This window comes from Protopterus annectens, chromosome 1.part1 (assembly GCF_019279795.1).
Source record: "Protopterus annectens isolate FY-2018-M chromosome 1.part1, PAN1.0, whole genome shotgun sequence".
In the NCBI taxonomy this organism is placed as follows: domain Eukaryota; kingdom Metazoa; phylum Chordata; order Ceratodontiformes; family Protopteridae; genus Protopterus; species Protopterus annectens.
In genome coordinates, this window is record NC_056726.1 from 445,517,464 (window position 1) to 445,539,571 (window position 22,108).

Genomic DNA, 22,108 nt, shown 5'->3' on the forward strand with positions numbered 1-22,108 from the left:
TAACTGCAGTCAGTCACAAATGAAACATTTGTACAATAGCTGTGATTAGTAACTATGTAAGATATTAGCACTTCTCACTTCTTCCCAGAGATCATCTATTAGAAAAGTTTATAAGAGCAAGTGGAAAATATTTTCTATCTGGTCTTCCCAAAGGAATATGGATTCTTTTTCAGCTCCTATTCCAATGACTTTGAATTCCTAGCTTCTGTTTTCCATTATGGGGCCAGTTTTCCAATATTAAAGTTCAGTTAGCAGCTATTTCAGACTTCATGTTGGAGAAAACTATTCAATGTCAGCATCCTTTAAACTATGTAAAGTCTTTTTGAGATGTACTTTCCTGCTTAGGCCCCCACTTAGGGAACCTACCCTTCCTTAGGATAAGACATATTTGCTCCAGGCTTTAACCTGAGCACCCTTTGAACCCGCTGCAGGATGTACATGAAGACATGAAGTTTTTGACCTGGAAAACATGGTTTTTAGTTGTTATTACCTCAGCTCAGAGAGTGTCTGAACTTCAAGCTTTCTTGCAGGCCTCTGTACATTGTCTTCTCCAAGGACAGGGTGTCTTTGTAAACTAGTCCATCTTTCATACCAAAAGTATCTTCTGAGACATCCCTTAACAAGTACATTAATCTGCCAATTTTCTTTCCAAATTTTTCAAAAAAGGGGAATATATGCTTCATTGGTTGGACTTCCATCGCCAGCTACATTTCTACCTCCATAGTGCTAAAATTTTCAGAAAGACAGACCAGCTTTTTGTCTCCTTTTCCAAAGTCAAGCTGGTCAAGTTGTTTTGAAAGTATCCTTAGCAAGATGGTTAGCTGACTGTATTTCTAAAGGCATGACACCACCCAGACCTGTCAAGGCTTACTCTACTAGATCTGTCTCAGCCTGTTTGGCCTTCTTTTCAAGGGCCTCAGTTGATGGTATTTATACTTTTGCCACCTGGTCTAACATTTACACTTTCATTTTCCATTATAAGCTGGATTTATTGTCCAGGAATAGGACAGCTTTTGGTTAGTCATCCTTCAGAAGATCCTTCCATGAGACCACTCTGTCCCATCTGTTGAAGAGTGGATGAACAGACATCATCAGAAATGAAAATTATGTGTTTACAGTAATGATAGATTTGAGTTGCCTGTTGCCATCCTTCCTCAACTCCCCTCCCTCCGCCCCCCTTCCATTTCATGGAAGATTTTTGACAGTGTGCTTGTGCTATATCTATGTGACCTGCCCATGATCAAGGTATTGCACTCTTACTCCTCTAGAATAGTGCTCTACCTCAAACATCCTTTTTTTTTTTTTTTATTATTATCCTGGACTGGATTATTTTGTTTCCTTCCTTTTTTTTCAGCTATGGTTGTGTCATGGCTTGTGGGCAAACTCAATCTGCAGTAATCTTGGATCAGGAGGGAATTATGAGTAAGAGGATGGGCCTGAGTTGAGGATCCTGAAGTCTGTAAGCATCCACAGTCCGATCCGAGATTGGCTCTAATGCCCATCTGTTGAAGAAGGACAGTAAACAGACAACAGATCTATTGTTATGGTAAGTTCATAACTTTTGTTACTTGCTTTATATTTAGTGCTGTTGGCAAAGGAAATAAGGATATCAGAAATCCAAGATATACTTGGAATGGTAATCAAGAAAAGTTGGCTTTGTTTGCAGATGTTATTTTGTACCTGATGTATCCCAAAAAGGACATCTCAGTGATCAGAAGTAGTTGTCTTCATTTGAGCTTCATCCTGTGGGTAACGGATCCATATCGGCCACATATCCAGCATCTCATCCGAGCTCAAAGCTCCTCCCCTTACCCATAATGCCCCTGTCTCCTTCCTCCCTTCAGATCTTGTTTGCCACCTATAAAGTCCACATCAAGGTCTCAGCTCTCTGCTACTGTTACTGTGGTAAGTGTTGTCTTTTGAGGTTAATTTTCCCTAGTTAATCTCTCTCTCTCTTTTCTTCTACCTCCACTTTCACATGGTTGCCTGTAAAAAAAAAAAAAAAAAGAAATCTGGCTTTCTCCTTCTTTCTTTCCCTCTTATGTAGCATGTGTGTTTGAGTGCTTGTATGTGTGCTGGGCCTGCTTTGGGAATGTCAGACACTCCCAAGCCAGAGTTCAGAAAGTGCACAGTGTGTGTCCATAAGCTTTCCCCAGCCTATGGCCACACTCTGTGTGTAGTGTGTCTGGGGGGCGGCCCACCTTCAGACCTTTTGCTCCATCTGTGCCAGGTTTAATCCCTGGGCACTGAAGGACAGGAGGGATAACTTAATTCTCAAGAACCTACTTCTCTCATCCGGGTCTCAGGTACCCATGCCCCCAGTTTGTGCTTCTACCTTCTCCCTGGCCTCAGGGACTCAAACTCCCTCCAAGACGCCCGGGAATGGGGATAAGTCATCCAAGAAAGAGAGGTCGAAAAAGCAATCTCCGCATCGCTCGGCTCCAACAGGCCCTCTACCTAAATCTAGGTCGGCTCCAAGACCGGAGTCTCCCCGGTTGTGTTCTCCCCAGAGCTGGAAGAGCTCCGGATCTGGTTGCTGATGCAAGCTTCTCGCCTCCCTTCCAGGCCGGTGTCAGTTGCCTCCTCCTCCTGCTCCACCTGGCATACCTCTCAACCTGGAAACATCAAAAATCTGGACAAAGGCCCATGAAATGTATGCTGATTAACATAAAATTTGCATGCATAATTATGTAACCCCATCCACTCCAGTGGAATTGTGGTATACCAACTTTCAAACGCAAACTGAAGAACAGACAACCAAAATATGGCCCCAAAGTCCCCCTGCAGCCATTCCAGTGTCCCATTACTTGTCTATTTCACCCCATTAATCATAAAGACTGTAATGTGCATACTGCTTTACTTCTACAATGATTATCTGGATTTCATTTAAAACTTCTGTTTTACATTCTGTAGCACAAGCACTAATAGACATCTGCTAAACAAAGCAATAAAGTCTCACTATAAAAATAGACTTAGCATTAAAACTTCTCTGCCCTTGAAACTCGCATTCATTGAAACAGCTTTGAAACCCACATTCAAAGAAAATGCATCTGGCCAGTGCCGTATAAAGATTAACTTAGTGCTGTTTTCAAATCATAGGCCCCTTGCACACGAAAAGACATGTGTTCTTTGATACACATAGGTTCATAGGTTCATAGGTTTATACTAGGCTATCTGCCCTAAGGCATTTATAAGCCTAGCCCAGAGTTTTTGTGGCTTATGCCACCCCATATGTTAAAAAATACTGTGCCCATTAGTTTGTTGTGCCTCTGTCCAGCAGTGACACAGAGATGATTCCCGGGGTAAACATACGATCTCCCATCCACCAGTCAAGATTTCTCTTGAACAGAGCCAGCGAGGTGCTCTGCCTCACATGGACCGGGATTTTATTCCACAACATAGGGAGTCTCTGGGTGACAAATCTATCCCACCAGCATGTCCTATTTATATCCGTGCTAAGGTTTAAGTCGCTTGCTGTAGTGGATCTGGTAGATTTGGATTTTTTGAGGTGGAGCATGTCCATTAATTCCGGGTTGGACATGGCCTTGTATGTCAGGCACAGGTCACCTCTGAGCAGACGGTATGCGACTGAATAGAGCTGGAGTTTCTTCAGTCTGGCAGCATATGACAGATTTTGGAGTCCCTTTATCCTTTTGGTGAGGAACTTTTGGGGTCTCTCCAATTGCTGCAGGTGTCAGGTGAGATACATCCAGAATGGGGCATTGTACTCGATCATTGGTCTGATAAGTGAAGAGTACAGGGGAACAATGACCTCACTTGATTTGGATGTGAATCCCTTCATGATCAGGTGGGCAATGTAGAAGGTTTTTCTAACCACTTTAGCAATGTGAGTGTCAAAAGAAAGGCCACTGTCAACCTGGGTCCCCAGGTCCCTGATAACCTCTTCTGTGCTTAGTGGATTGCCACCTATATGGTAGCTTGGGGTTACCTTGTTTTTCCCGAAGGGTATGACTATACATTTTTTGGCATTTAACTTCAGGCCATGGCTCTGGCACCAGCTATCAGTTTCCGTGAGACCCCTCTGAAGGATATCTGTGTCCGATGTACTTTCCACTATGGCTCCCAGTTTGCAGTCATCTGCAAACTTTGTCAGCCATAGTCCTCCTATGTTAGCCTGTACTTCTGAGAAGTAGATGCCAAACAACAGGGGGCCAACGACTGAGCCCTGTGGGACACCACTTGTGACCAGCTTGGAGTCTGACTTGGCGCCAGCTACTCTAACCCTGTGGGTTCTGTCCTTTAGCCAGTTTGCAACCCATCTTGTGACATATGGATTTACATTTAAGCTGGTAAGTTTCTCTATAATACCCGAGTGGGGTATTGTGTCGAAAGCTTTTGCAAGGTCAAGGTAGGCTGTATGGACTGCCTTTCCCTCATCAATGGCCTTGGTGACTGTTTTGAAGAAGTCGACCAAGTTCAAAAGGCATGATCTGCCCTTGACAAAGCCAAACTGGATCGGGTCCAATGTCTGCAAGTCCCCTATGTCTTTGTTTATGAGTTCCATTATGATCCTCTCCTTAGCTTTGCAGACCAGGCTTGTTAAGCTTATGGGGCGGTAATTACCAGGGTCCGTAGAGGCACCTCCTTTGTGGAGTGGGACCACAGTTGCTGTACGCCACTCCTTGGGCACGTATCCTGTGGTAAGGCTAAGATTAAACAGCTGCCTTATGTGCGGGTTTAGTTCCTCATTGAGTTTGTGTAGCACACAGCCGGGGACACCATCCGGTCCCATTGATGCTGTGTTTTTAGCTTTAGAGAGAGCAGCTTTCACCTGCGCATTGGAGATGTCTGGGAGGCTGCACTCCGCTGGGATAGTTATCTCTCCTTTTGGGGGGGGGGGTGAAGTTTGCACTGAACCTGTCTGCCAGTATGTTGGCAATGTCTGTGGGTTCAGTGATTTTTGTATCATTTTGGATTAATTCTGAGCATATCTGGGAGATTCCACCCAGGATTCTAACATAGCTGAAGAAGGCCTTATGATTGTCTTTTGAATCTATGGCAATTTTTCTCTCAAAGTTGGCCTTGGATGATTTTATGAGTGCTCGTATTTTTTTACTAATAATGATCAAAGGTGTCTTCTCTTTTATGGATTTTGCTCTATCATGTAACAGCTTTCTCCTCTTATTGTAAAGTTTGTTTATGGCTGGGGTCCACCAGACTGGACGTTTGCCCTTGGTGGAAAGAGTCTTGGTTTTATTAGGGATTGCCTGATCCATGCAGTCGTGGAGGTGTTCATAGAAGGCATTTGTAAGGGCTTCCGCAGCTTGCGTTGTGGTTTCCACTGGCTCGGGGGCCTTGAAGGATACCACACCAGTCTTGAGTAGTGTGAAGTTTGCTTTAGAAGTTCTTCACTGTGGTCTTTTTGTTTGGGGTGGGGCGGGATGTGGATATCCAGTGAGATTAGTTTATGATCTGATCTCACCAATGAGGGATATACTTCCGGTGTGGAGCATTTTGTCCCCATGTTTGTGATGATGAGATCTACTATATTTTCTCCTCTTGTGGGAACGGTGACTAGTTGTTCCATGGCATTTGAATTTATGAACTCCAGGAACCTTTGGGCTAGAAAGTTTGGCCTTGAGTAATGTTCCCAGTCTATATTCGGGTAGTTGAAGTCACCCAATATAATGGTGTTTGGAGATACATTTATACCCTCCAGTGTCTTCAGGAAGGCTGTGTGGGGTTCCTGAGTTTGAGAGGGTGGCCTGTAGCATGCTACAAATTGTAGAGCAGTCTTGCCTATGGTTAATTGCACCTGGATGGTTTCCGATGCTTCGTGCGTTGCCACCAACCTGGAGGTGTGGGTATCCTTGATGAATATGGATACACCCCTCCTTTTGTGGTGTGGTCGGGGTTTTGGGGCCGGAACGCATGATATGAGGTAAAACCTGATAGTGCCGGGGTGCTCTCAGGAGCCTTGAACCAGGTTTCAGTCACAGCACAGACATCGATGTTCTCCATACTGAGAAGGGCCTTGAGTGCGTGCATTTTGAGATTTAGACTTCTGGCATTGAGCAGCATTACCCTTAGTTTCTTCCCATTTTTGTTTTCTAGGGTGGTAGGTTTAGAATTTGAGCCTTTCCTAAAAAAGGCACTATGGGGGTGGCAAGAGCCTTAGCCAATATCCGGAATCCCAGGGGTGACAGGTGCAAGCCGTCCCTTGCGAAGCAGCGTGGCTTGTCAAGCATGTCATCCCAGGCAGACAGACACTGGATCCCCTACACCTTCCTGATTGTATTAAATTACTTCCTTGTATAATGCAGCACACTTGTTAGAGCGAATTTTAAATTTATTGTTTTGAACATTTTTACAGTAAGCAGTGAAACAAATTACATGAACCAATAATGGCAAAACTGCCCAATTCAGAACATTTCCATCATAAAAGTCTGAGTAACTTCTACAATCCACCAGTGTCAGTAAATATGTAAATAATAATATATCTGTAACTAATGAAGAGGTTACTGCTAGAAAACAACTTTATATTTCATTGCTTCATCTACAAATAAAGTACCTGTTGTCCTTGAGGAATAAATTGCCTATGTTACATTAAAAAAATGATAAGCTAGTAATATTGCATTGAGGAATGGATGGCGAACTGATAACAGGTTCATAGTTACTAGGTATCTCCGCCAAAGAGGACATTTGCAAGACTCCAGCATCCACCCCCTTTAAAAGTACAACACAGTACAGTATCAGCAATCCATCTACATACTGTGGGAGTAGAATCCACACCCTTCTGCATCAAAAGCAAGTATGTTGTGCTAATAACAACACAAACAGACTTCGCATAAGCAGCACTAAACTTCTCTCCCCCTGAAGACCTATACAGCACAAGAAGCCTGGAAAAAGCCAAAATTTATTGGGGGGAGGGGACAAAAGCCCAAAACTAGGGACACATTTTAAACATTGCTTGTATAGTTATAGAAAAGTTGCTAGAATAAAATGTTTTGTGTTACTATGCGTTTCCTGAAAGATAGCTATTTAAGTTTCAGTCTTCCTATCATTATTTAGTGAATTCAGTTCTCACTGGATTTGCCAGAAAACCACAAATTTTAAGAGGAACAGACCAAAAGTATGAGCCAAACATTCCAGACACCCTGTCACTCGCACACGCTCACACACACACACACACACACACACACACACACACACACGCATTCTCCTGCAGCTGTTAAAGTAAAACAAAAAACAGTTTCTGTTTAAGTAAAGCACACTTTCTCCTGCCTGCAAGCCAATATGTACATGAAAGCACAGTTTCTCCTGCAGCAGTAAAAGTAAAATGAAAGGACAGTTTCTTTGTTAAATAAGTAAAGCACACACTTTCTCCTGCCCGCAAGCCAGTATGTAAATGAAAGCACATTTTCTCCTGCAGCCGTTAAAGTAAATGTAAAACGAAAGCAGTTTCTCAGTTAAGTAAAGCTCTCCTGCTTGCAGCCAATATGTAAATGAAATAACAGTTTCTCCTGTAGCCATTAAAGTACATGTTAAATGAAAGCCCGGTTTCTCTGTTAAATAAGTAAAGCACACACTTTCTCCTGCCTGCAAGCCGACATGTACATGAAAGCACATTTTCTCCTGCAGCCATTAAAGTAAATGTAAAACAAAAGCACAGTTTCTCAGTTAAATAAGTAAAGCTCTCCTGCCTGCAGCCAATATGTAAACGAATTAACAGTTTCTCCTGCAGTCATTAAAGTAAATGTGAAACGAAAGCAGTTTCTCTGTTAAGTAAGTAAAGCTCTCTTGCCTGCAGCCAATATGTAAACGAAATAACAGTTTCTCTTGCAGCCGTTAAAGTAAATGTGAAATGAAAGCATAGTTTCTATGTTAAATAAGTAAAGCACACACTTTCTCCTGCCTGCAAGCCAATATGTACATGAAAGCTCATTTTCTCCTGCAACTTTTAAAAGTAAAACGAAAGCACAGTTTCTCTGTTAAATAAGTAAAGCTCTCCTGCCCGCAGCAAGTATGTAAATGAAAGCACAATTTCTCCTGCAGGCTGAGCTCACACATAAATAAATGCAACCTGGCTACAGCCTTTAAATAAGTAAAGCTGCTGCTGTTTGTTCTGCTAATAAGTAAAGCTCAGCTGTTAACTAAGCAAAGTAAAATGAAAGCACAATAGCCACATAACAAACGTAGCCTCCAGCCATTAAATAAGTAAAGCTGCTGCAGTGCTACTGTTTGTCTCTTGCATATATAAGTTTACTGTTTACATTTTTTACCTGGAGAAAAGATGATCCGGGAATGAATGCAGTGCTCTGCACACACATACTGGCCTGCAGAAGCTGATGTCAACACGCACGCCCTGCATGTGATGACATCAGGAGTAAAAAAAAAAAACCCAGGAAATTTGGAAATTAAAGGGGTCACGCAAGAATTCATGGCAGCCCAATATTTTGCCTTCAGAACTGGTATTTACCGAGGAATTTGGTATGGTTGAGAAATATGCCACCTGGAGCCTTAGTGAAGCAAGGTAGGATGATGCGGAAATTTTTCCGTTCCTAAATTCAGATGAGTGTTTTGCTTGCCCCATCTCTCTCCGGAGCGGGGAGCATGCAGCCCTTTTTCACCCCGATTACTCCTTTTCTGATCTGACCTTCGGTTTTGGAGCCCTTGGCTCCGAGGACTCAAGGGGTCTGCACCGATGGTACCTTTTACCTCTACGCAGGCTATGACCTTAAGCAGGTCGGATCCGACTGTCTCTCAGAGCCGAAGGCTTGTTGTCAGATCAGAGGGGGTGGTTTCTCCTCCGGGTGTGTCAGAGTGCAGCCTTCATCTCAGTATCTGTGCACTTGGAGGCTCAGCTCTGGCTCCCCCATCGGGTCTGGGAGTGACAGCTTCTGTTGTTCTTTCTCAGGATGCCTGTTCCCCTTCGGCTTTCATCGTGGTTTTACATTCTGTAGCACAAGCACTAATAGACATCTGCTAAACAAAGCAATAAAGTCTCACTATAAAAATAGACTTAGCTTTAAAACTTCTCTGCCCTTGAAACTCGCATTCATTGAAACAGCTTTGAAACCCACATTCAAAGAAAATGCATCTGGCCAGTGCCGTATAAAGATTAACTTAGTGCTGTTTTCAAATCATAGGCCCCTTGCACACGAAAAGACATGTGTTCTTTGATACACATAGGTTCATAGGTTCATAGGTTTATACTAGGCTATCTGCCCTAAGGCATTTATAAGCCTAGCCCAGAGTTTTTGTGGCTTATGCCACCCCTTATGTTAAAAAATACTGTGCCCATTAGTTTGTTGTGCCTCTGTCCAGCAGTGACACAGAGATGATTCCCGGGGTAAACATACGATCTCCCATCCACCAGTCAAGATTTCTCTTGAACAGAGCCAGCGAGGTGCTCTGCCTCACATGGACCGGGATTTTATTCCACAACATAGGGAGTCTCTGGGTGACAAATCTATCCCACCAGCATGTCCTATTTATATCCGTGCTAAGGTTTAAGTCGCTTGCTGTAGTGGATCTGGTAGATTTGGATTTTTTGAGGTGGAGCATGTCCATTAATTCCGGGTTGGACATGGCCTTGTATGTCAGGCACAGGTCACCTCTGAGCAGGCGGTATGCGACTGAATAGAGCTGGAGTTTCTTCAGTCTGGCAGCATATGACAGATTTTGGAGTCCCTTTATCCTTTTGGTGAGGAACTTTTGGGGTCTCTCCAATTGCTGCAGGTGTCAGGTGAGATACATCCTGAATGGGGCATTGTACTCGATCATTGGTCTGATAAGTGAAGAGTACAGGGGAACAATGACCTCACTTGATTTGGATGTGAATCCCTTCATGATCAGGTGGGCAATGTAGAAGGTTTTTCTAACCACTTTAGCAATGTGAGTGTCAAAAGAAAGGCCACTGTCAACCTGGGTTCCCAGGTCCCTGATAACCTCTTCTGTGCTTAGTGGATTGCCACCTATATGGTAGCTTGGGGTTACCTTGTTTTTCCCGAAGGGTATGACTATACATTTTTTGGCATTTAACTTCAGGCCATGGCTCTGGCACCAGCTATCAGTTTCCGTGAGACCCCTCTGAAGGATATCTGTGTCCGATGTACTTTCCACTATGGCTCCCAGTTTGCAGTCATCTGCAAACTTTGTCAGCCATAGTCCTCCTATGTTAGCCTGTACTTCTGAGAAGTAGATGCCAAACAACAGGGGGCCAAGGACTGAGCCCTGTGGGACATCACTTGTGACCAGCTTGGAGTCTGACATGGCGCCAGCTACTCTAACCCTGTGGGTTCTGTCCTTTAGCCGGTTTGCAACCCATCTTGTGACATATGGATTTACATTTAAGCTGGTAAGTTTCTCTATAATACCCGAGTCGGGTATTGTGTCGAAAGCTTTTGCAAGGTCAAGGTAGGCTGTATGGACTGCCTTTCCCTCATCAATGGCCTTGGTGACTGTTTTGAAGAAGTCGACCAAGTTCAAAAGGCATGATCTGCCCTTGACAAAGCCAAACTGGGTCGGGTCCAATGTCTGCAAGTCCCCTATGTCTTTGTTTATGAGTTCCATTATGATCCTCTCCTTAGCTTTGCAGACCAGGCTTGTTAAGCTTATGGGGCGGTAATTACCAGGGTCCGTAGAGGCACCTCCTTTGTGGAGTGGGACCACAGTTGCTGTACGCCACTCCTTGGGCACGTATCCTGTGGTAAGGCTAAGATTAAACAGCTGCCTTATGTGCGGGTTTAGTTCCTCATTGAGTTCGTGTAGCACACAGCCGGGGACACCATCCGGTCCCATTGATGCTGTGTTTTTAGCTTTAGAGAGAGCAGCTTTCACCTGCGCATTGGAGATGTCTGGGAGGCTGCACTCTGCTGGGATAGTTATCTCTCCTTTTGGGGGGGAGAGGGGGGTGAAGTTTGCACTGAACCTGTCTGCCAGTATGTTGGCAATGTCTGTGGTTCAGTGATTTTTGTATCATTTTGGATTAATTCTGAGCATATCTGGGAGATTCCACCCAGGTTTCTAACATAGCTGAAGAAGGCCTTATGATTGTCTTTTGAATCTATGGCAATTTTTCTCTCAAAGTTGGCCTTGGATGATTTTATGAGTGCTCGTATTTTTTTACTAATAATGATCAAAGGTGTCTTCTCTTTTATGGATTTTGCTCTATCATGTAACAGCTTTCTCCTCCTATTGTAAAGTTTGTTTATGGCTGGGGTCCACCAGACTGGACGTTTGCCCTTGGTGGAAAGAGTCTTGGTTTTATTAGGGATTGCCTGATCCATGCAGTCCTGGAGGTGTTCATTGAAGGCATTTGTAAGGGCTTCCGCAGCTTGGGTTGTGGTTTCCACCGGCTCGGGGGCCTTGAAGGATACCACACCAGTCTTGAGTAGTGTGAAGTTTGCTTTAGAGAAGTTCTTCACTGTGGTCTTTTTTGTTTGGGGTGGGGGCGGGATGTGGATATCCAGTGAGATTAGTTTATGATCTGATCTCACCAATGAGGGATATACTTCCGGTGTGGAGCATTTTGTCCCCATGTTTGTGATGATGAGATCTACTATATTTTCTTCTCTTGTGGGGAACGATGACTAGTTGTTCCATGGCATTTGAATTTATGAACTCCAGGAACCTTTGGGCTAGAAAGTTTGGCCTTGAGTAATGTTCCCAGTCTATATTCGGGTAGTTGAAGTCACCCAATATAATGGTGTTTGGAGATACATTTATACCCTCCAGTGTCTTCAGGAAGGCTGTGTGGGGTTCCTGAGTTTGAGAGGGTGGCCTGTAGCATGCTACAAATTGTAGAGCAGTCTTGCCTATGGTTAATTGCACCTGGATGGTTTCCGATGCTTCGTGCGTTGCCACCAACCTGGAGGTGTGGGTATCCTTGATGAATATGGATACACCCCCTCCTTTTGTGGTGTGGTCTGGGTTTTGGGGCGGGCATGATATGAGGTAAAACCTGATAGTGCCGGGGTGCTCTCAGGAGCCTTGAACCAGGTTTCAGTCACAGCACAGACATCGATGTTCTCCATACTGAGAAGGGCCTCGAGTGCGTGCATTTTGAGATTTAGACTTCTGGCATTGAGCAGCATTACCCTTAGTTTCTTCCCATTTTTGTTTTCTAGGGTGGTAGGTTTAGAATTTGAGCCTTGCCTAAAAAAGGCACTATGGGGGTGGCAAGAGCCTTAGCCAATATCCGGAATCCCAGGGGTGACAGGTGCAAGCCGTCCCTTGCGAAGCAGCGTGGCTTGTCAAGCATGTCATCCCAGGCAGACAGACAGACACTGGATCCCCTACACCTTCCTGATTGTATTAAATTACTTGTATAATGCAGCACACTTGTTAGAGCGAATTTTAAATTTATTGTTTTGAACATTTTTACAGTAAGCAGTGAAACAAATTACATGAACCAATAATGGCAAAACTGCCCAATTCAGAACATTTCCATCATAAAAGTCTGAGTAACTTCTACAATCCACCAGTGTCAGTAAATATGTAAATAGTAATATATCTGTAACTAATGAAGAGGTTACTGCTAGAAAACAACTTTATATTTCATTGCTTCATCTACAAATAAAGTACCTGTTGTCCTTGAGGAATAAATTGCCTATGTTACATTAAAAAAATGATAAGCTAGTAATATTGCATTGAGGAATGGATGGCGAACTGATAACAGGTTCATAGTTACTAGGTATCTCCGCCAAAGAGGACATTTGCAAGACTCCAGCATCCACCCCCTTTAAAAGTACAGCACAGTACAGTATCAGCAATCCATCTACATACTGTGGGAGTAGAATCCACACCCTTCTGCATCAAAAGCAAGTATGTTGTGCTAATAACAACACAAACAGACTTCGCATAAGCAACACTAAATTTCTCCCCCTGAAGACCTATACAGCACAAGAAGCCTGGAAAAAGCCAAAATTTATTGGGGGGAGGGGACAAAAGCCCAAAACTAGGGACACATTTTAAACATTGCTTGTATAGTTATAGAAAAGTTGCTAGAATAAAATGTTTTGTGTTACTATGCGTTTCCTGAAAGATAGCCATTTAAGTTTCAGTGTTCCTATCATTATTTAGTGAATTCAGTTCTCACTGGATTTGCCAGAAAACCACAAATTTTAAGAGGAACAGACCAAAAGTATGAGCCAAACATTCCAGACACCCTGTCACTCGCACACGCTCACACACACACACACACACACGCATTCTCCTGCAGCTGTTAAAGTAAAACAAAAAACAGTTTCTGTTTAAGTAAAGCACACTTTCTCCTGCCTGCAAGCCAATATGTACATGAAAGCACAGTTTCTCCTGCAGCAGTAAAAGTAAAATGAAAGGACAGTTTCTCTGTTAAATAAGTAAAGCACACACTTTCTCCTGCCCGCAAGCCAGTATGTAAATGAAAGCACATTTTCTCCTGCAGCCGTTAAAGTAAATGTAAAACGAAAGCAGTTTCTCAGTTAAGTAAAGCTCTCCTGCTTGCAGCCAATATGTAAATGAAATAACAGTTTCTCCTGTAGCCATTAAAGTACATGTTAAATGAAAGCCCGGTTTCTCTGTTAAATAAGTAAAGCACACACTTTCTCCTGCCTGCAAGCCGACATGTACATGAAAGCACATTTTCTCCTGCAGCCATTAAAGTAAATGTAAAACAAAAGCACAGTTTCTCAGTTAAATAAGTGAAGCTCTCCTGCCTGCAGCCAATATGTAAACGAATAACAGTTTCTCCTGCAGTCATTAAAGTAAATGTGAAACGAAAGCAGTTTCTCTGTAAAGTAAGTAAAGCTCTCTTTTCTGCAGCCAATATGTAAACGAAATAACAGTTTCTCTTGCAGCCGTTAAAGTAAATGTGAAATGAAAGCATAGTTTCTATGTTAAATAAGTAAAGCAGACACTTTCTCCTGCCTGCAAGCCAATATGTACATGAAAGCTCATTTTCTCCTGCAACTTTTAAAAGTAAAACGAAAGCACAGTTTCTCTGTTAAATAAGTAAAGCTCTCCTGCCCGCAGCAAGTATGTAAATGAAAGCACAATTTCTCCTGCAGGCTGAGCTCACACATAAACAAATGCAACCTGGCTACAGCCTTTAAATAAGTAAAGCTGCTGTTGTTTGTTCTGCTAATAAGTAAAGCTCAGCTGTTAACTAAGCAAAGTAAAATGAAAGCACAATAGCCACATAACAAACGTAGCCTCCAGCCATTAAATAAGTAAAGCTGCTGCAGTGCTGCTGTTTGTCTCTTGCATATATAAGTTTACTGTTTACATTTTTTACCTGGAGAAAAGATGATCCGGGAATGAATGCAGTGCTCTGCACACACATACTGGCCTGCAGAAGCTGATGTCAACACGCACGCCCTGCATGTGATGACATCAGGAGTAAAAAAAAAAACCCAGGAAATTTGGAAATTAAAGGGGTCACGCAAGAATTCATGGCAGCCCAATATTTTGCCTTCAAAACTGGTATTTACCGAGGAATTTGGTATGGTTGAGAAATATGCCACCCGGAGCCTTAGTGAAGCAAGGTAGGATGATGCGGAAATTTTTCCGTTCCTAGATTCAGATGATTGTTCTGCTTGCCCCATCTCTCTCCGGAGCGGGGAGCATGCAGCCCTTTTTCACCCCGATTACTCCTTTTCTGATCTGACCTTCGGTTTCGGAGCCCTTGGCTCCGAGGACTCAAGGGGTCTGCACCGATGGTACCTTTTACCTCTACGCAGGCTATGACCTTAAGCAGGTCGGATCCGACTGTCTCTCAGAGCCGAAGGCTTGTTGTCAGATCAGAGGGGATGGTTTCTCCTCCGGGTGTGTCAGAGTGCAGCCTTCATCTCAGTATCTGTGCACTTGGAGGCTCAGCTCTGGCTCCCCCAACGGGTCTGGGAGTGACAGCTTCTGTTGTTCTTTCTCAGGATGCCTGTTCCCCTTCGGCTTTCAGCGTGGTGGAGAGGGTTTTCTCGATTTCTTCGAGACCCTTGACCATCTCGTCCTCGGAATCTGCCCATACTCCCTCTGTTTTGGGTACGGTTCTGGCCATCCTGCTGCCACTTTGCCTCAGGAAGCTTCCACTTGGGAGCGACAAGATGTTGGCAAGTCCTCCTCAGAGATCCCCACTGAGGAGACCCCTTGCAAACGTATGTGCAAAAGGAGGTAGTTAGACTCCCCACCGGAGTCTGTCAGCAAAGACACCAATTTGGAGGAAGGGGAAGGTTCCTCCCAGTCGTCCCCTGAGGATGTCTCCTTTGGAACTCCACCAATGAGGGTGTGGTCTGCCCAGAAACCATCCTCGGAAGAATCTGTGTTCCTCGAGGCAATTGGCACAGACCCCTCTACTTTCTGGGTGTCCCCTCCCGCAAATATAGTGGACCTGATAACATCTCAGGCGTGGAAGGAACTGGACACAGTGGAGCCCATCCCCAAATGTCTGGATAAAGTTTAGAGCCCCCCTTCAGATAGGTCGCACTGGAATAAGGGGTCCCCGGTTGATGCCATGGTGGTGGCAGCTGCCACTAGGAAAGAGCTCGCTCAGGAGAGCTGTACGGTTCATCCTCCGGACCGAGAGTCAAGGGCAATAGACCATTTTGGGACGTGGGTGTACATTTTAGTGACTATTTCTGTAAGAGCGCTGAATTACATGGCATATATGATTTGGCTACAGCGAGACCTAGCGAAGGAGATAGCTGAGTCGACCCCTGAGTCCATGTCAGTGGAGGGCAAGAAGATGTTTTCTGCTCGTATGGCCACTCTAAAGTCAGTCGTGAATACTTCTATGCATCTCCTCTCCCATGCTAATGAGGGAACCACTAGAGCAGCTGGTACTACAGGCGTTGCCATCAGGTGACACACACGCCTGGCTCTGGACCTTTTAAGACATCGTTCACCAGTGTCCTGTATGACGGTTCTTCCCTGTTTGGAAAGTTGGTACGAGACGTTAGTTCAGAGTGAGAAGGATGGGAAGACTCTTGTCTGCTGTCGGGATCCACTTCTCCACCCCTCAATGATCCTTTTCTAGGAATCAGCGAGGGACTAAGAAGATGTGGTTCTGGAAATCTCAGACTTTTCCCTGAGGCACTCAGGACTCACCTTCCCCCAGGGACAGAGGGGGATATGATAGACATCGCCCTAGAGGCAGAGGGGGTCCGAGAAATTATGGGTATTGAGAACCTTTCCCGGACAGACCCGTGCAGCACCCCTGAAGGATTGCCTGACTGCTTGCCTCTGGAGGCAGTCAGGGGCCAGTTATCACTGCACCTAACGGAGTGGGAGTCCATCACAACAGATTGTTGGGTGTTGCAGATTATATCCAGAGGTTATTTAATCCCATTCATCGAACCACCCTTACCACCAAAACTCCTCATGGACATCCCACCCGTGCACAGGGAGGATGCAGCACTGGAAATAGCAAAGCTGCTAGAAAAATGAGTCATCCAAGATGTTCCCCAAGACCAGTCCGGATAAGGCATTTATGCCAGGCTTTTTTAGTGCCAAAGAAGAAGGGGTGAACTAAGACCAATTCTGGATCTATCCACCTTGAACCTGTCAGTGGCTAAGACAAAATTCCAGATGGTCACGCTTCGGTCTATCTTGACATTCCTGCAGGAGAATGATTGGATGTGCTCGACTGATCTCCAGGATGCATACTATCATATCAAGATGGACAGATGCTCTTGGAGGTTCCTCCGCTTCCAGCTAGGAGCCAATCATTATCAGTTTAGAGGACTCCCCTTTGGTCTTTCCACAGCCCCCAGGGTCTTTACCAAAGTTATGTTAGTAGTAGTGGCTCACCTGAGACTCCAGGGCATTCAGGTATTTCCCTACCTGGACAATTGGCTCCTCGCTGCCCCTTCCAGGCATCAACTTTTTCAAGCGAGGGATTCCTTTCTACTACTAGCCCGGAGGTTAGGCATCACCATCAGTCTCAGCAAATCATATCCATCACCAGTTCAGACCTTAGACTTCATTGGGGCTCTGTTAGATACGATTCAGACAAGAGTTTTCCTTACTCCAGACAGGATACGCAGCCTAAGTTCTTCAAACTTGCTCTCTGACAGCAGAAGTGGTACTATGGGCATTGTGGTCCATGGTGGCCACGATCAGTCTTTTACCCTTGGTGCGGTTCCACTTGTGAATCGTTCATCGGACCCTTTCTGTACAATGGTCTCTGTTAGATCACCCATTGTCTCACCCTGTTTGAATCTCTCATGTGTTCAGGGACTCTCTTCGGTGGTGGATTCTTTCCCTGGATCTGGTTCAGGGAAGTCCTTTTCTCCTATCATTTCCCAAGGCCACGGTGACTACAGATGCCTCCCAGCTTGGGGGGGGGGGACATTGCTAGGGGAAGGACAGTTCAAGGCATGTGGTCCCCCTAGTAGACCAGTTTGCATATCAGCGTCCTGGACATGAGGGTGGTGCTTCTCACTTTGCAGGCTCTCCATGCCCATCTTCCCTTAGGAACAATTGTTATACAGATAGACAATATGTCGGTGGTCTGGTACATCAACAAACAGGGGGGAACCAGATCTTACCCTCTTTGTCGCGAAGCCAGGAGAGTGTGGGAATGGGCGGTCTTCACTAGCCGTTTTCTGTTGGCAACGCACATTCTGAGACAGTACAACATTCTAGTGGACAGGCTCAGCAGATCTGTCCTGATGACATACTAGTGGTCTCTGAACCTTTCAGTAGCAGAACAGATTTTTCACAAGTGGGGTCAGCCTTGCTGTGATCTATTCACCTCTCCTTCCAACTCAAAATGCCCCCAGAGACACACTGACTTATGCTTGGCCTCCCAGTCTTCAGTATGCTTATCCTCGTCTACCCTTGATACCAAAATTTCTTCAGAATGCTCGCAGGCTGGAGAGCTCCGGGATCCTTATTGCCCCATTCTGCCCTCGCCAAGTCTGGTTTCCCTCTCTGTGGTCTCATCTGGTGACTCCACCATGGATCTTGGATTCAGTTCCAGATCTCATTTCTCATCCCTCAGGAATTCTTCAACCAGACCTGGACAGTCTAAAGCTCACTGCTTGGTTGCTGCAGTTCCCATGATTATCAGGACTCCCTAGTTTATCTTCTCCCGTCACACGAATTCTGGTGGCAGCTCATAAGTCTTCTAGGAAGGTATACTATAGCAAGTGGAAATGTTTTTTTATATGGGATTCGCAGCGTTTATTGGATCCATTTCCTGCTCCAGTTTCTGCAGTGTTGGAATTTTTATTGGGGATTTTTCAACAAACCGCAAGTTTGTCCTCAGTCAAAGTTCAACTGACTGCAGTTTCTAACTTTCATGTGGGGGAGAGTATGGCTTCCTTGGCATCTTCAAAGCTTTGCAAGACTTTCCTTAAAGGTACTTTTCTTCTACAACCCCTGGTGAAGGATCCTATGCCACTGTGGGATCGTACATTAGTGCTTCAGGCGTTAGTCCCCCCCCCCTTTTGAACCTGGCTTCAGTGGATCTGCAGTTTCTGTCCTGGAAGATGGCATTCTTACTTGCCATCACTTCTGTCAGGAGGGTGTCGGAACTTCAAGCTCTATCGGTCAAAGCCCCTTGTATGATTTTTCATAAGGACAGGGTGTCTTTGCACACTAACCCATCTTTTCTTCCCAAAGTAACTTTAAAGGTCTTCTTTCCAAATTTTCAAAATAAGGGAGAATATAAATTGCACTTGTTGGATGTACACAGACAATTACATTTCTATTTACACAGGACAAAAGCATTTTGTAAGTCTGACCAGCTCTTTGTTTCTTACTCCAAACACTTTTTAGGGAAACCAATCTCCAAAGTTAATATTGCCCATTGGATTTCCCAATGTATCATTTGGGTGTATTCTGTTAGGGGGGCTTCCACACCAGGCCAGGTGAAAGCACACTCTTCCAGGTCTATGTCTGCGACTTTTTGGTCCAGAGTTTTGTTGGACAATTTCTGTTCTGCAGCCACTTGGTCCTCCTCTCATACCTTCATTTCTCTTTATAAGTTGGACATTATATCCAGGAACAGGTCATCCTTTGGCTCCGCCGTGTTATGAAATATCCTTCCATGAGGGCCTCCCAGGTGTTTAGTAGCGGGGGACTCTGTCCCACAGGTTGATCAAATGAAGACTACTACTTCAGATAAAGAAGTTATGTACTCACCATAACATTCCATCTGAGTAGTTGTTCTTCATTTGTCTTCAACCATCTCCCCCCTCCTTCCCCCGGCTTTGTCTGAACTGCTTTGAGCTCGGATCAGATGCTGGATATGCAGCCGATTCGGATCCGATACGGATCTGTAACCCACAGGTTGAAGACAAATGAAGAGCAGCTATTCAGATGGAATGTTGTGGTGAGTACATAACTTATTTTTTTGGAACATTTTGAGACAATTGCAAGTCTTTTCTGGATGTAAAATTAATGAAGGCAAACCAAACACTATAGCCATAAATTTTGTACCCACACATGACTTGGTTCAGCAGTACCCATATTTATAGGGACACGATACACTGAAGTATTTGGGTGTAGGGATAAAAAAAGGCTTATGTTATGGCAGCTAAGGATACTTGGGAAGAGTCTATAAAAAGATAATAGAAAAACTATGAAACTGAAATCTCTTGTTGATATATGTATGTATATATATATATATATATATATATATATATATATATTCATTCATCGTGTTACCCTGCTGCAGTCATCACACTTGGGTTATCCTGTCGTCAGGCGGTCCCGCAGTCGGCCGGAATTCCAAAGTCTTGGTCCGGCGTCGGTTGCTGTCGCCTCTTCCCTGACGTCAGTGCGCCAGGGGTATATATAATGCAACCGACACCATTTTCTTCAGTCTTTCTTGCCGCGCGGTGCCCGAAGCAGAAGCAGTTCGCAAGTGCCGGTCGGCCGATTCCTGAGATTTTCGAATTCGAATTTCAGACCGAAGTCTTCTATAAAGCTAAGTACCCGTTGAAACTTTTCTTGCCTCAGACCGATGTCAGAAAAAGTTAACAATTGTATTTCTTGTGGGAAGCAAATACCTCATAAGGATTTCTATTCTTATTGCATTCCTTGCTTAGGCCCAGACCACGACGTCACTACTTGTCGGGTTTGTGCTAGGTTTAATAAGCGTACTATTAAAAGACGCTTTGATTTCGCACAACACTACTTCGGTAGGAAATTTAACTACACCATGCCATCGGAGCAACCGACTACCGGCGTGCACAAAAAACGCAGGGATAAGGACAGACAGCCCAGGCCTAAGCCAGATTCCGAGGCCTCGGCTGATCCGATCTCTGGTCCTCCGGTCCTCAGTGAGGCTCCGACACAGCCCCTGACTACCGCAGACCTGGAACCCGAGACCGCTACGGAAATTTTGACGGAATGTACCAGGCCGACGCAGCCTTTTACTTCAGGCCCTTCCGATGACTTTGCTACAAAAGACGTCGGTGCTACAGAAACGCCATCGGTTTCTGAAGGCGTTTTCAGACCGACGACTCTCACCATTAATACGTTTTCTAAGTCGAAGACTTCTCCTAAACCTAAAAGGACTGCACATCAGTCTTCTGTTCAAGGCCCCATGCCTAAGAAACAGATGCTCAAAATGGCTGAAGATTTGATTTCTTTAATCAGGGGTTCCCAGCCCCCTCCTGACAAAAGGCCTAGACAGGAGGAAGATTATGCATCCTCTGAGCAAATGTCCATTTCTTCAGACTCCTCTGAGGACCAAGACTATTCCTTCTCTCCTTATGAAGATTCTGATGCTGAGGACACTATTCCCTCAGCTTCTCCTCCGGAAGACTATTCCTTTGGGGAAACTTTACACTCTATGAGGGAACATTTTCACTGGGAAGGTCAGGACTACTCTGATTCAAAGAAAAGGCTCAGAGAGTTTCTTTTACTCCCCCAACACAGACCACTTGCCATCCTACCAGTTTTGGACATTGTGGATGATGTCTATTTAGAATCCAGTTTCAACCCAGACTCTCTACCTCCTGCTCCGGCTAAGCCTGACAGATATTACAGAGTGCCTGATTTCCACAAATTTCTTTACAAAAGCCCTGTAGCTGACCCAGAGACTATCTCCCAGGGTCCCAAGGGGGCTAAGGCTTCTATGGCTAAAAACCCAGTACCTTTTGAGAGGGATTCCAGAGCACGAGACAGGTGGGGGGAAAAGGTTTACACCTCAGCCACACTAGCTATGAGGGCACTGAATTGTCAGTTTCACATGCTTAAGTATCAGCAATTTCTAATCTCTCAGTTAAACCAAAGAATAACCACTCTCCCTCAACAATCTGAATTGAAAGAAGTACAGGATCTGTTGCACGCCACTGAGCAGGTGGGCAAACATACCTTACAATGTGGGTTTGATTCTTTGGAGGCCTCCTGCAGAGCAGCTGCCACTGGGTCTGTTATACGTAGGCATGCTTGGTTAAAGGAACAAACTCTGCCTGATCATGTTAAAGCAAAACTACTAGATGCTCCCTTACAGCAGGATGTTCTTTTTGGAGTTAAAGCAGAAGAAGTTTTAAAGAGAATGGAAGATAAGGCAAAATCTATGCAGACAGTCAAAGATTTCCTACAAGTACAACCCCCTCGCTTCAGCAGAAACTGGCCAACAAAAAATTGGTCCTTTCCAGCCACTGACAGACCACAGAGGGGTAAATACAGACAGCTAAGGGGCAGAGGACAACCACAAGCCCAGTATAAACCTTGCCAGTGGGGCACTACAACACAGAAGGGAGGAGAAGACAGGTCTCAATCCACCAGAAGGCAAACTCAATGGCTTGCACCTCATCTGGCCAAGCAATACTCTCTTTGCAGCCCCCTTGGGGGGAAAACTCACACTTTTTGCAGACAACTGGCAAATTGTCACGAAGGACAAATGGGTCCTAGACATAATTTTATGAGGATACAGATTCCACTTTCACACCTTGCCAATGAAAAGAGGAATGCCAAACCTGCCACAAAATCAATGGGCAGAGGCACAAAAGCAAATTACAGCTCTCATGGACATGAGAGCCATTCAACTGGTACCTACTCGAGAGCAAGGCCAAGGATTTTACGCAAGACTCTTTCTAGTGCCCAGAAAGGACAATGCCTGGAGACCAATTCTGGACCTTTCAATTCTAAACACTTACTTACAAGTACCCAAATTCAAGATGCTAACACTACAGCAGCTACTTCCCATGTT

At 44.7% G+C, this 22,108-nt stretch overlaps 1 protein-coding gene across 1 annotated transcript in view; it reads left to right on the forward strand.

Annotated features, from left to right (window-relative positions):
• LYST (lysosomal trafficking regulator) overlaps positions 1–22,108 on the forward strand; it is a 3,825,950-nt gene that overhangs the window by 1,569,192 nt on the left and 2,234,650 nt on the right. The gene's annotated exons all lie outside the window — the stretch shown is intronic.